The 13,355-nt window shown below is 45.7% G+C and overlaps 1 protein-coding gene across 3 annotated transcripts in view; it reads left to right on the top strand.

Moving 5' to 3' along the window:
- LOC131492158 (contactin-associated protein-like 3) overlaps positions 1-13,355 on the top strand; it is a 194,680-nt gene that overhangs the window by 52,101 nt on the left and 129,224 nt on the right. The window lies entirely within an intron of this gene.

The raw sequence follows: 13,355 nt of genomic DNA, 5'->3' as shown, positions 1-13,355 counted from the left end.
GAATCAGAAATAAGGAAGGGTGTTTCGTGTGCAGGGAGGTGAACACTGCTATATGGGAAGCTTTGTTGGGAGCGGAAGTGGAAATTCACCTGATCGAGGCTCCTATCAATTCAGTCATTTAAATACGTGTTGGTTTATCTCAGGTCTAGGTTAATACATTTATCACGGAGTTCATGACTCAACGAGTCCAAGCCTCACATCACACGGGATGTTGCAGAAAGGGTCTGCAGGTCTGCAGGGTCCGACGTGAGGCCCCGGCCAACCGCAGCCGTGCCCACCACTGCCAAGTTCGGCTCTGAGACCGATCGGCTTTCAGCAGAAGGAACAGGAGTAACGTTTCCGCGATTCTGTTATCGATCACCTCCATCCTCAGCCGTGTGGGGGACGTGGCTGTCTCCTTAACCAGCCACCTCCTCACGTTCAGCATATTGGCCACCACGGCAGTGACTTTGTACGGACCGTACTTTGCTGATTGTGCTTGCCACTGTGGGCCACAATCGGATTTCCTATGCGTGGCTCCCCCTCCTGGGCGCTGAGAGCCATTAGGTCAGGGATTGATCTCCCCAGAGGCCCAGGCCTATTACGGTGTCTCAGCAAAGGGCCGTTGGATTGAATTAAGGAAAAGTTGCTGTTCTCAATAGACCTCCGCCAGATGGGTAGTCAACGCATCTCGAAACCTTAGCCAACCGTGTGATGCTGCTTCCGCAGCAGGAGGCTTTTGGTGCCACATCTGAGTGTAAGAAGTTTAACATTGCTTCCCCACGAGGTTGTACGAGGATGATGTCCCGTTGAACCTAAGGTGGTCCCGTCTGCCCTTAACCGCGGGGGTCCGTGACAGTGAAGATAAATGCTGGATTCGATCTGCGGAAAACTCTCCGAGCAGCTGGAAAGGTTGAGGCAGAGAAGCGAATGAGCCTTCTGAGCTTGAAGCGCAAAGTAACCAAGGGCTCCCCAGAGGCGGGGTGTCCTGTAACAACTGCTTTTTGTCCGAGCTCCCTGCTCTCTGTGCAGAATATCCTTCCTTCTCTGTCACTGACAACCTTCCGCAACCGGAAGAGCTTCGCTGTGTACGGAAATTGCTTAGACGCTCCCTTCTTTTTCATTTCTCACATACTCCTCTCTTCGACTACACTTACCCACCTCGTGCCTATTTCACATCAGTTCTGGAGTCAGGGACTAAGGCTTGTTTATTCTCTGTATCCTTTGTACCTACTTCACCCCTTGGTACAAGTAATGTTTGGGCTTATTAGAATTGCCACACGTTGTCACCTTGGGAAGGAGGGAAGTAGAATCTTCAATATGTAACAAGACAAATAGGAAATCCGGAGACATGTTACAAATTGCACCTTTACTCTGCATATAACCAAGCGGTTGTGTGTAGCAACCCGTGGAAATTAGGATAGACTTTATGAAAAAGGTGCATTGTAAACCGTAATGTGAATGGAGTACAGCAGAGTCATGGGGGAGATAGCTTGAAAAGTAGGATTATTTATTCATTGAAAGAGCGCAGAAGTGCTCTTTTTTGTCTTATGCAAGAAAGGCGCGTGGCGGAAAAATTAAATTCTTAGCAAAAAAGTTTCTCCAGCAGCACGGTCATTGAAAGGAAATGGTGCTGAGCCACGTCCCCGGGGGCGGGGGGGCGAGGGGAGGGAAGCAGGGGAGTTCAGGGAGCATTTCCATCAGGATCTCCTGTTGCAACTCGGGCAGCTCAGCTTCAGAGGATGTACTAACGCTTGGTCCCCTTTGCAATGGCAGTCAACTCTACACATTCTGCAGCTTGCACACATGCTGTAGTTACACAGATGCGGAAGTGTGGTGTGCACTTTGGTCTCTCTGTGGAGGATTTCCTGGGCCTGTCATTTTGGCATAAAAGATTCAAAAGTGGCTTCTTGCCAGACGGGGTCTCAAAACTCTGAGATGACGAGAATTTCTGATTCGCAATCCTCATACTTTCCGAGAACATCGGGGCGTCAGTTGAGAAGCTGGATGTCCTCCAAATATGTTTAAAGTTCTCAGACTGAGGGAAACAGCGGGGTAGGCCAGGGGTCTGCAGACTCTTTCCGTAAAGGGACAGGTGGCAAATATTTTCAGCGTCGTAGACTGTACAGTCGCTGTCGTGGCTACTTAACTCTTCCGTTGTGTGACAACAGCCACAGGCGTTAGGTAAATGAACAGGTGTGGCTGTGTTCTAATAAAACTTTATTTACGCAAACACGCAAGCAGCTGCATTTGACCCTGGCCTCCAGGCTGCTCCATCCCTGGTTTAGTTCATTTTCTGTCTGTTGAAGGTGTGAGGTAGGGATGTGGCTTCATTTATTTTTTTCAAATGGCTACCTCGTTATTCCAGTATCATTTATTGCACACTATTAAGTAGGAAATAGTATTGACACTGATGTAAAATAGGTGCCTGTTCACCAATCTGAAATAGATCAGTGCTTTGCAACATTTCTGTGATGAGGAATCACATGGGTGATGAGGATTCCTATGGGGGAGTTGTCTTCACGAACGGGTTGGATTGCTCTCCTAGAAAGTAGTCTTTCCCCTTATTTTTTGTTCATCTCTGGATAAAGTCCTAGACTTCTACTTTTGCCTTATTTCAGAACTTAGTCCCAGAGAGAATCCGTTTGGGGTTTCCCTTGCTTTTGAGGCTATAGGGGGCTTTTAAAAAACGTTTATTCCATATGACCTTAGAAGATAAATGTGTGAAGCCCTTTCTAAGTCTCTATCCTCACATTCTCAAGTTATCAAGTACATTCAGGTAGAGAAGGAAATAATAGAAGGAGCACAAAAATTAGAACTGGAGGTAAATTATCATTATACGCTCTTTGAGAACATGAGAAAATCTCCCGAGGAAAAAAATTAAAAAAAAAAAATAACTCCGCGGTGTACCTCCTTACGAAAGTAATTTCCAAAATTAATTAACTTCTCTTTATACCTACAAGTAATTAGCTAACAGATAAAGGAACCGTGGACCTCATTTATAGTAGAATCACAGGCAATAAAGTTGATAAGAAATGCTCCAAAAAACATCGAAAGCATCACTAAGAGGCGTAAAAGAAACGTGGGGTTAATCCCTGTCCTATCCAGACTTGATAGTGTAATCATGATGTATACTCATCTTCAACTAACCCTGAAATAAAAGGAGGTTTTTCTAAATTTCATCTTAAAATGTTTGTATGCAGCAAGAGCCACCGCAATTGGTAATAAGAATAGTATTAAAGGTAATTATTCCTGGTAAGCTAGGAAAATGCCTTATAAAGCTTAAATCTAGCTGTTTGAAGCTACTTAATATGAATGCTGTTTATGTTACATATTAATGCAAAAATTAGTGAAAAAACATAGGGTTCATTAATAAATATACTTATCGAATTAGCATGAAATAAAGGTGGCATTTCACATTAATGATAACAAATGGATTATTCAATTGATGATACTGGGACAAGTTGGTAGCCACCTGGAAAAAATAAAGAAGGCTGGATCCCTGCCTTAATTACCTAAAGTAGATACAATTTCAAAGAACTCAGCCACAGAGAAAGGATGAAACGCAATTAGAAAATGTGTGGTACTAATTATTGGAAAGAGCATGCTAAGTGAGATGGAAACCCAGATGCTACAACAGAAAAGGGTGATAAATTCGATTAATTTAAAAACGATGTGGGGCGCCTGGGTGGCGCAGTCGGTTAAGTGTCCGACGTCAGCCAGATCACGATCTCGCGGTCCGTGAGTTCGAGCCCCGCGTCAGGCTCTGGGCTGATGGCTCGGAGCCTGGAGCCTGTTTCCGATTCTGTGTCTCCTTCTCTCTCTGTCCCTCCCCCGTTCATGCTCTGTCTCTCTCTGTCCCAAAAATAAATAAAAAACGTTGAAAAAAAAATTAAAAAAAACAAAACAAAAAAAAACGATGTGCAAAAACAAAATGCTGTCAGAAGACGACAAACATACATTGGGGGAAATTTAAATATATATGACAAAACACATTTTCTTAATTTATTTAATTTTTTAAATTTTATTTTGAGAGAGAGAGAGAGAGAGAGAGAGACAGAATCCCAAGCAGGCTCCAGGCTCCAAGCCATCAGCCCAGAGCCTGACGCGGGGCTCGAACCCACAAACCGTGAGATCGTGACCTGAGCTGAAACCGAGAGCCAGACTCTTAACCGACTGAGCTTCCCAGGCGCCCCCAAGTTTTCTTAATTTATAAAACATTCTTAAAAATAAATGGGCAAGATTTTAAAAATCCCGTACATAAAAATGGGTAAAGATAGAAATAGACAGTAAACAGAATGAAACAGAGAGGCTTATACGTGCATGAAAAGGTATTTGCTCTCACAAACCCTTGCAGGGGATTTCCATAAAATTACAGTGTTTAAAGCTCCTGTTATTCAGACCTCTGAAGGTGATGGTCCAAAAAGAGAGGTACTTTTAAGTCTCTTCAATACACGGTCCACACCAAGAAGAAACTTCACTTCTGGGGATGAATGCCGCAGAGACAGGTGAGGTGCTCGGAAAGGTCCTGTGACACCAGTGCTCATGTCCTAACGGTCTCCACCCAGGTCTCCACTGGTCACTGAGCCCATAGATGAATTACGATACCTCCGTTTTATGGAATAATCTAATACTGCATAGAATGCGTTCCTTTGAAAAGAGTGAGGTAAATCTATTTATTGATAATGAGTCAAGGAAACATTATTATTTTTAAACTTTTTATTTATTTTTGAGAGAGAGAGAGACTGAGCACAAGCGGGGGAGGGCCCGAGAGAGAGGAAGACAGAATCGGAAGCAGGCTCCAGGCTCCGAGCTGTCAGCACAGAGCCCGACGCGGGGCTCGAACTCACAGACCCTGAGATCATGACCTGAGCCGAAGTCGGACGCTCAACCGACTGAGCCACCCAGGTGCCCGTGAAAACATTATTTTAAAGCAGGGTGCTCCAGGGGCACTGAGCCTGGGTGGCTCAGTCGGTTGAGCATCCGACTTCCGCTCAGGTCATGATCTAGCAGTTCCTGGGTTCGAGCCCCACGTTGGGCTCTGTGCTGACCGCTTGCTCGGAGCCTGGAACCTTCTTCTGATTCTGTCTCTCTCTCTCTCTCTCTGTCTCTCTCTCTCTCTGTCCCTCCCCCACTCGCACTCTGTTGCTATCTCTCAAAAATAAATAAAACGTTAAAAATATATATAAAAAAATAAAGCAAGGTGCTCCTATTTAAAGTCCCCAAGCTGAACACTCACTCCAGGTAAAGGGCTGGAGGCTAAAAATACACAATAATTGTTACTTTTAAACCACGTGCACGTATTGCTGTACAATTCGATACTAGGCGTTGAAACAACTAAAAAAAAGAAAGAAAATCCCAAATAGAGGTTTTTTTTTTGTATTGTGGTCAAAAGCACAGAACATTAAATTCACCACTTCAGCCATTTTTAGGTATACAGTTCAGTGGGGCGTAGTATGTTCGTATTGTGCGACACGCCTCTAGAAGTATTCCATCTTGCAGGATGGAAGGTCTGAACCTGGGGAACACAAATTTCCTTTCCCACCTCTCCCCCCAGCCCTTGGCCACCAGCTTTTTACTATCTGTTTCTATGATTTTGCTGTCTGATTCTATGTTTCTAGATCCTTCCGGTAAGCGGGATCATACGGTCTGGCCTTGGGCAACTGGCTTATTTCACGTAGCGTGATGTCCTTACGAGTCCTCCAACGTATGGCATGTGACAGGATTTCCTTCTTTTTGAGGAATTTTTCTTAGTGTTTCTTACTTATTTTGAGAGAGAGAGGAAAAAAACGAGCGAGCAGGGGAAGGGCAGGGAGAGAGGGAGAGACAGAATCCCAACAGGCTCCGCACTGTTAGCACAGAGCCCGATGCAGGGCTTGAGCCCGTGAACGGTGAGATCGTGACCTGAGCCTGAATCAAAAGTCAGACGCTGAACTGACTGAGCCACCCAGGTGCCTCTCCTTTTTAAAGGCTGCATAATATTCCATCGTATTGGTACACTGTATTTCATCGATCGCTATGGTCTGAATGTTTGTGTCCCATTAACATTCATCTGCTGTAACCCGATCCCCCCCCCCCCCGCAAAGTATTGATGGTATTAATAGGTGGGACCTTCTGGAGGTACTTAGGTCATGCGGGTGGAACCCTCTTGAAAGGGACAGCATCTCATAAAAGAGGCTCAGAGAAATCCCCGCCCTCTTCCATTTGGGGAGGACGGAAAGCGTGCAGCCCAGAAAAGGGCTCTCACCCGACCATGCGGGCACGCCGGTCTCAGACTTCCGGCCCCCAGAACTGTGAGCAGTTAAATTTCTGTTGTTCATAAGGCATGCAGTCTGGGGTGTTCTGTTATCAGTTCTAAGATACCAATTCATCCATCGATGGCTCCTTGAGTTTCTATTGTGAAGAATGCCGCCATGATCGCGGGTGTGCCCATATCTCTGGGATATCCTGGTTTGAATTTTTGGGGGGGACATAACCCAGGAGTGTAACTGCTGGATATGACCATTCTATTTTAAGTTGGTGAGGACCCTCCAAGCTGGTTTCCACGGTGGTTGCACCATGTTGCATTCCCACAAGCAGTGCACCAGGTTCTCATTTCTCTGCGCCCTCATCTGAACAGCGTGTTTATTTGGTTCTCTCACCCTTGAGATTTGTAAGGAGAGGCAATCCCTCATGGCCCCCGAGCGGCCCTCCATGTCCTTGCTGGGTAACGCAAGTCCCTGGCTGTGCTTTAACGCAGGCCATTCTCTGGGTGTCTTTGTCCGGGCCCCTTTGCATCTCTGGCTTCCGAACTGGTGTCATTTCCCAGATACTTTTCTGGATGACCGTGATTTACATGATGCCCAGTCTCTCCCTGCTGGGACTCGGAATGCCTTCAGTCACGGACTTTCCTCTTTCACGGCACTTCTATGCTGGCTTTTCTCGCCATAATTTCTCGCATAAATTATGTCAAGTCTAAGATCTATATGCTAGTGGATACAAGGCATATCATTCATACTGTCTTTACATGAAACATAAAAAAAAAATATGTTGAGCACTTATTTGAGATTATCAGCTGAAAAGACGATTGAGGCTCGAGTGTCCTCCACGTAAAAAGAATCTTAGGTTCTCCCCACTGTGACTGTCTTTCTGATACAGGCTTTTTGATGGTACAGATCAGAACAAATACTATTCCAATTTAAGGGAAACTTTTTTAGGTGACTTTCTTCTCGCATTTAAAAGGACGATCTGCCTCTGGGATTACGGTACAGAAGTTTGTGTGCATGGAGACGAGCTCATCTGTCTGCCGTGTATCTGTCTGCCGGGTGAGTGCCACACCTGGAAGATACGGCCACCAGCCAGTCATATCCCGGTCACCCTGTGCTGTGCTCGGAGCACTCTGTTTATTTCCTTCCTGGCATAATCTTCCTTTCCGTATGCCCTTGAGGAGAAATCACTTCGAACCATCAAAAAAGCCCAGGTTTGAAAAAGAGCCCACGGTCGGAGCCCTTTTCCAGAAGGAGCTGTGAGCCAGAAAGAAGGGCAGGCAGTGGAAATTGCAGAGTTTAGCCTCACGCTACGCCTGTGACCGAGGGAGAGAAGTTTGAAATAAATCACATTGGATGTGCATTAGGCAAATGCACTTGGTTTGGATTTGAAGTCCTGTCTTGTGTATTTTTACACATTCTTAATCAATTCAGACCTGAGCGGTTTATCCTCCTTTCAGAACTTTGAACATTTTAACGATTCAATATCCTTGTTTTTTAAGAGAGGAGAGAAAACTTTCAGGAGCAGCAGAAAGGGACCCCCGGGGAGCTCGCGTGTATGCTGCACCAAAAGCTTTATTAGCTAAAGTTCCCACTGAGGGAAAATTCAGACACACGAAAAGCTCCTGTTTCCTGTACGGAAATTTGAGGGTTAGCAGAAAAGTATCATGAGAGTGGAGCGCGAAATTATCGTGGCACTGCTTTTCCATCTGTACATCCCCAAATAATAATAAGTGAAATGGTCAATGCATTCACTGCACTGCCAATAGATTTCCTACCCTGAAATTGATTAATTGCCTTCATCAGTTGTTGAAGGAAGTGCACTGTGATCTCCAGGCTCTCTTGAAAAACCTGCTTCTCACGCTCTTGGGCACCTTTAGGTGGAAAGGAATTAAGTCTAGCCCCGTAAACTTTTCCTAGGGCCGCTGTTAACTAAGTACCTAGGGTTTAAAACAACAGATATTTATGGCCTCACAATTCTGGAGGCCAGAAGTCTGAATTCAGTCTGTTGGGGCCACGCTCCCCCTGAAGGCTCTAGGGGAAAATTTTCCGTATCTTTCTCATAGCGCGTGACCTTGTCGGTGATCCTTGCAGATGCATCGGTCTGATGTCTGCCTCCGTCATCACAAGGCATCTTCCTGTGTGTTTTCGTGTCCTCTCCTCTCCACTCTGTCTCTCCTCCTCTTATAAAGACCCTGGTCATATTGGATTAGGGCCCATCCTGATGACCTCATCTTTTTTAAAAAAATTTTTGCTCGTTTTATTTATTTTTGAGAGACAGCGAGACCACGAGCAGGGGATGGGGCACAAGAAGAGAGAGAGAATCTCAGGCAGGCGTCACGCTCAGCACAGAACCCAACGCAGGGCTCAATCCCATGACCGTGTGGTCGTGACCTGAGCTGAAATCAAGAGTTGGATGCTCAACCAATTGAGCCACGCAGGCACCTCCCTGATGACCTCATCTTTTTCAGCGCGCGTCTTCATTTTACAGAACAAGGAACTGAAGGTCAGGGTTACACAATGGACAGTGTCTATGCCACCCTGGAATATTGTGAGATACGACTGAAGTGGCCCTTTGGTCTCCTTTTCATTATTGTTGTTATCGTTGTCACCTGCTGTGAGACAGATTCCCGGCAAACGCAGAAGGCGTTTGAGAACAGGAGGGGGACGTCATCAGAGGACCGTCGTGCTCTTGGTGAGAGAGAGGCAAATCTGCGTCACCCAGAGCTTGGGTTTAGCAGGTGAAGGTGCACCCGAGGACAGTGGTTAGGAGACGTTTGGGGACTTGCTGGCCTCAGGCTCCTCGGTGGTATTCAACACCATGGGATTTGCTGCCATCCCAGCCCAGACAGTGCCTCCGTTCCTAGAGGTCCGCCATCTTTGTTCAGGGTTCCCACATGGTGCCTCTGTGGATTCTTCGTCTCCAGTAGGAGCGAAACGCAGACCATGCATGGCTGTTCCTTCAGGTGTGGGACCCAGCAAAGAGTTGCTCAGCATTGGGAAAACCTGTCCCGCTTTATATAGGGGTGTGGACTCGTTCGGCATCTTGGGGCATCTTGGTTCGGGAAAATGGAAGACAGTGAGGACTGCCATAGCAGGCTTGGCTCGCTTTCTGTGGCCCTTGTCCAGGCACAGTGTCTCTGAACTCAGTTCTCTCTCCGCCTCTCTGCCTTTCACTGGTCCTTTCTGAAGCCCCTGCCACAGGAGACCCTCCTCTCCAGCCCTTACACATCTTATTCTCAAACTTACTCCAGACCCAGAGCCTGGTCCTAAAGAACCACTGCAGGCCAAGAATGAGCGAGAAGAAGGGAGAAAGCAGGGAAGGGGATGCAGGTGAGAGGCGGTAGGAAGGTTCTGGGGTCATCCCCACCTGCAGAGCCTCAGACCGGCAGCTTGCTGCACCTCACTCCATGCTCTCTGGGCCAGGGGCCGGCCAGTGCTCCGGTTCCAGTGCTCTGTGTTATCGTCACGTCTCGTTTTTTAATTCCCTTTCTCATTTACACGTTGTGGGGGAACATCCTTTGGTTGTGCTTTCTGCTTTTTTCTACTGATCTTAGCTTTATGACTTCCAAGTCGTATTTTTTTTTTTTTTTTTTTTTTTGCCACTTTCCCTTAGAATACCATTTTATGTTGCTGGCCCAAGGCTGATTTTGTTGCCTCAGTCCTGTTCAGCCTGTTTGGCAGCCTTCCGAGATGATCCCTCTCCTACTTTGGGTTCCCCAGAAGCCAGGGAGAGGCAGGCTCACGGAGAACCTTCCTGGGGAGGCCGCTACCTGTTCTCAGAGCAGGGTAGCTTCCCCCAGAACTGGTTGCTCAGCTATACGGACTATAACCTGTAACCGAGCAAATCATAAAGGGGGTGGGAGGTAGACCCCTTGCTTTTATTCGGATTGAATCCTGGGATTCTGACTTTCTGTTTCTCAGGGCTTTATTTGGATTAAGGTTTGGGAGTTCATTAACCCTAATATTAAAAAGGTGTTAGTGCTGGCAACATCTAGATACAATTGTGGGCATTTTGAGATTCTCACTGTGGGAAGTCAATTGTGAGTATATTCCTGGTACAGAAGAGAAGTTTTGCCATGCATGCTGACACTCTGTGACTCCAAATGGGGTGTGATGGCAGGTGGATCCCATGTTGTTGACATGAAGTTGGGGATGGGCATGGCGGCCGATGCGTAGGAAACCTGTACCTGTGGCTGGGACGGGTGGCATTCCCCATCACCACAGGGAATTTATCTGCAGGAACTGATCGCAGATCAGTCTGGGTCTCATTGGCAACCTTCACATGAATGAAAATGCACCTTTAATTTAAAAAATTTTTACTACGGTACAAATACACATACCATGAAAGTTGCCATTGTAACTATATTTTTTTAAATTTTATTTATTTATTTTGAGAGAGAGAGAGAGCATGCAGGGGAGGGACAGAGAAAGAGGGAGAGAGAATTCCAAGCAGGCTTCACACTTGGTGCCGAGCCCGATGAGGGGCTCCATCTCACAACCGTGAGATCATGACCTGAGCTGATACCCAGTCAGATGGCTCAACTGACTGAGCCACCCATGCGCTCCTGTTGTGACCATCTATATTGTATTTTTTTTAATGTTCATTTATTTTGAGAGAGACAGAGCGCGAGCAGGGGAGGGGCAGAGAGAGAGAGAGAGAGAGAGACCCAGAATCAGAAACAGGCTCCAGGCTCCGAGCTGTCAGCACAGAGCCTGACGTGGGGCTCGAACTCACGAGCCGTGAGATCATGACCTGAGCCGAAGTCAGACGCTCAACCGACTGAGCCACCCAGGCGCCCCTGTTGTAACTGTTTTTAAGTACACAGGTCAATGCCATTAAGCGCATTCACATTGTGTGCCCCTGTCCCCACCATCCATTTCCAGATCCTTTTCGTCTTCCCAAACTGAAAGTCACGGTCCGTTAGATACTAATTCCCCATTCCTCCCTTTCTCCAGACCCTGGCAACTGCCATACCACTTCCTAACTCCATGGATTTGGCTAATCAAGTTACCTCATGTGCGTGGGGTCATACAATTTTTGTCCTTTTGTGACTGGCTGGTCTCACTTAGCATAACGTCCTCAGGGATCATCCACGTTGTGACGTGTGCCGGAATGTCCGTCATTTTAAGCCTGAGTCATGTTCTACTGTGTGTATGTGCCGCGGTTTATTTCTCCCCTCGTCTCCTGATGGGTACTTGGATTGTCTCAACCTTCGGGCTGTAGTGAATCACATTGCTCTGAATTTGGGTGAGCAGGTATCTCTTTGAGACCCTGCTTTCGATTCTCTTGGGTATGTCCCAAGAAGTGAAAGTGCCGGACGATATGGTAATTCTAGTTTGAACTTTTTGAAGGATCGTCACACTGCACTACACAACGCCTGCACTGGTTTCCATCCCTCCAGCAGTGCCCAGAGGTTCCAGTTCATCCTCGTCAACGCATCTTATTTTCCATTAAAAAAAAAATAGCCATCCTAAAGGGCAAGAGGTGGTATCTCATTGTGGCTTTGATTTGTATTTCCCTAATGACGACTGATGTTGAGCATCTTTTCATGTGCTCTGTTGGACACTTGTCTCCAATCTCCTTTGGACAAAAGTCGGTTGAGTACTTTGTGCGTTTTGTTTGATTTTTCTGTTGCTGGGGTGTACAAAGTTCTTTCTGTATTTTGGATACGAACCTCTTACCAGATATACGATTTGCAAAAATTTTTTGTCATTCACGGGTTGCCTTTTCACTCTGATGATAGTGTTCTTTGATACGCTACTGTTTTAAATTTTGATGTATTTGAATTTATCTATTTTATCTTATGTTGCCTGTACTTTTAGTGTCATATCTGAGAAATCATTGCCAAATCTACTGTGATAGAGCTTTTGTCCTGTTTTTTTCTCCCCCCTAAGAGCCTTACAGCCTTAGGTCTTATGTTTAGGACTTTGTTTCGTTTTGAGTTCAATGTTGTGTATGGTATAAGATAAAGTCCAATTTTATTCCTTTGCATACTAATATCCAATTTCCCAGCGCCGTTTCTTGGAAAAACTGCCCTTTCCCTATTGAACAGTCCTGGCACCGGTGTCGAAAATTACTTACAGATCACTTTGAGAAATACTGACATGTTAAAAATATGAGGTTTTCCGAAACATGATGTGGCTTTCCATCTATGTGTGTCTTTGTCAATTTCTTTGAGCACCATTTTATAGTTTCCAGGGTACAAGTCTTTTGCCTCTTGGCTAAGGTTATTCCAGCGTATTTTGTTCTTCTGGATGCTGTTGTAAATGGAATTGTTTTCTGAGTTTCCTTTTTAAATTATTCATTGCTAGGGTATTGAATCGCAGCAGATTTTTGTATGTTGATTTTGTATGCTGCACCATTACCAAATTCATCGATCAGTTCTAAAAATGGCTTTTCTTCTTCTTTTTTTTTAATCTAGGGTTTTCTACATATAAGATCATGCCATCTGCAAACAGATATGTTTACTTATTTCTTTCCAATTTGGATGCCTTTCATGCCTAATTGTTCTGGCTAGTACTTCCAGTACGCGTTTAGTAAAAGTGACAAAATCTGGCATCCCTGCCTTGTTCCTGATCTTACAGGAAATGCTTTGAACCTTTCACCATAGAATATGATGTTCATTGTGGGTTTTTTTTTTTATTTTTTTTTAACGTTTATTTATTTTTGAGACAGAGAGAGAGACAGAACATGAATGGGGGAGGGTCAGAGAGCGAGAGGGAGACACAGAATCCGCAGCAGGCTCCAGGCTCCGAGCCGTCAGCCCAGAGCCCGACGCGGGGCTCGAACTCACGGACCGCGAGATCATGACCTGAGCTGAAGTCGGACGCTCAACCGACTGAGCCACCCGGGCGCTCCGTGGGTTTTTTTATATATGGCTTTTATTAGGTTGAGGTAGTTTTCTTCTGTTCCTAGTATGTTGAGTGCTTTTATCCTGAAAGCGTGCTAAACGGTGTCAGATGTTTTTTCTGCAGCAATGGAGATGATCATGTGGTTTTCCCTTCATTTTGTAATGCGTATGACACTGATGGTTTCTTGTATATAGAATCATTCTTGCGTTCCAGGAATTAATCCCACTTGGTAATGGCGTCTAATCCTTTTAATAGGCTGTCAAATTCAGTTTGCTA

The sequence above is a fragment of the Neofelis nebulosa genome, chromosome 12, assembly GCF_028018385.1.
Source record: "Neofelis nebulosa isolate mNeoNeb1 chromosome 12, mNeoNeb1.pri, whole genome shotgun sequence".
Classification (NCBI taxonomy): Eukaryota; Metazoa; Chordata; class Mammalia; order Carnivora; family Felidae; genus Neofelis; species Neofelis nebulosa.
The sequence above is the reverse complement of the archived record's forward strand: the minus strand, read 5'-3'. Positions and strand labels throughout refer to the sequence as shown.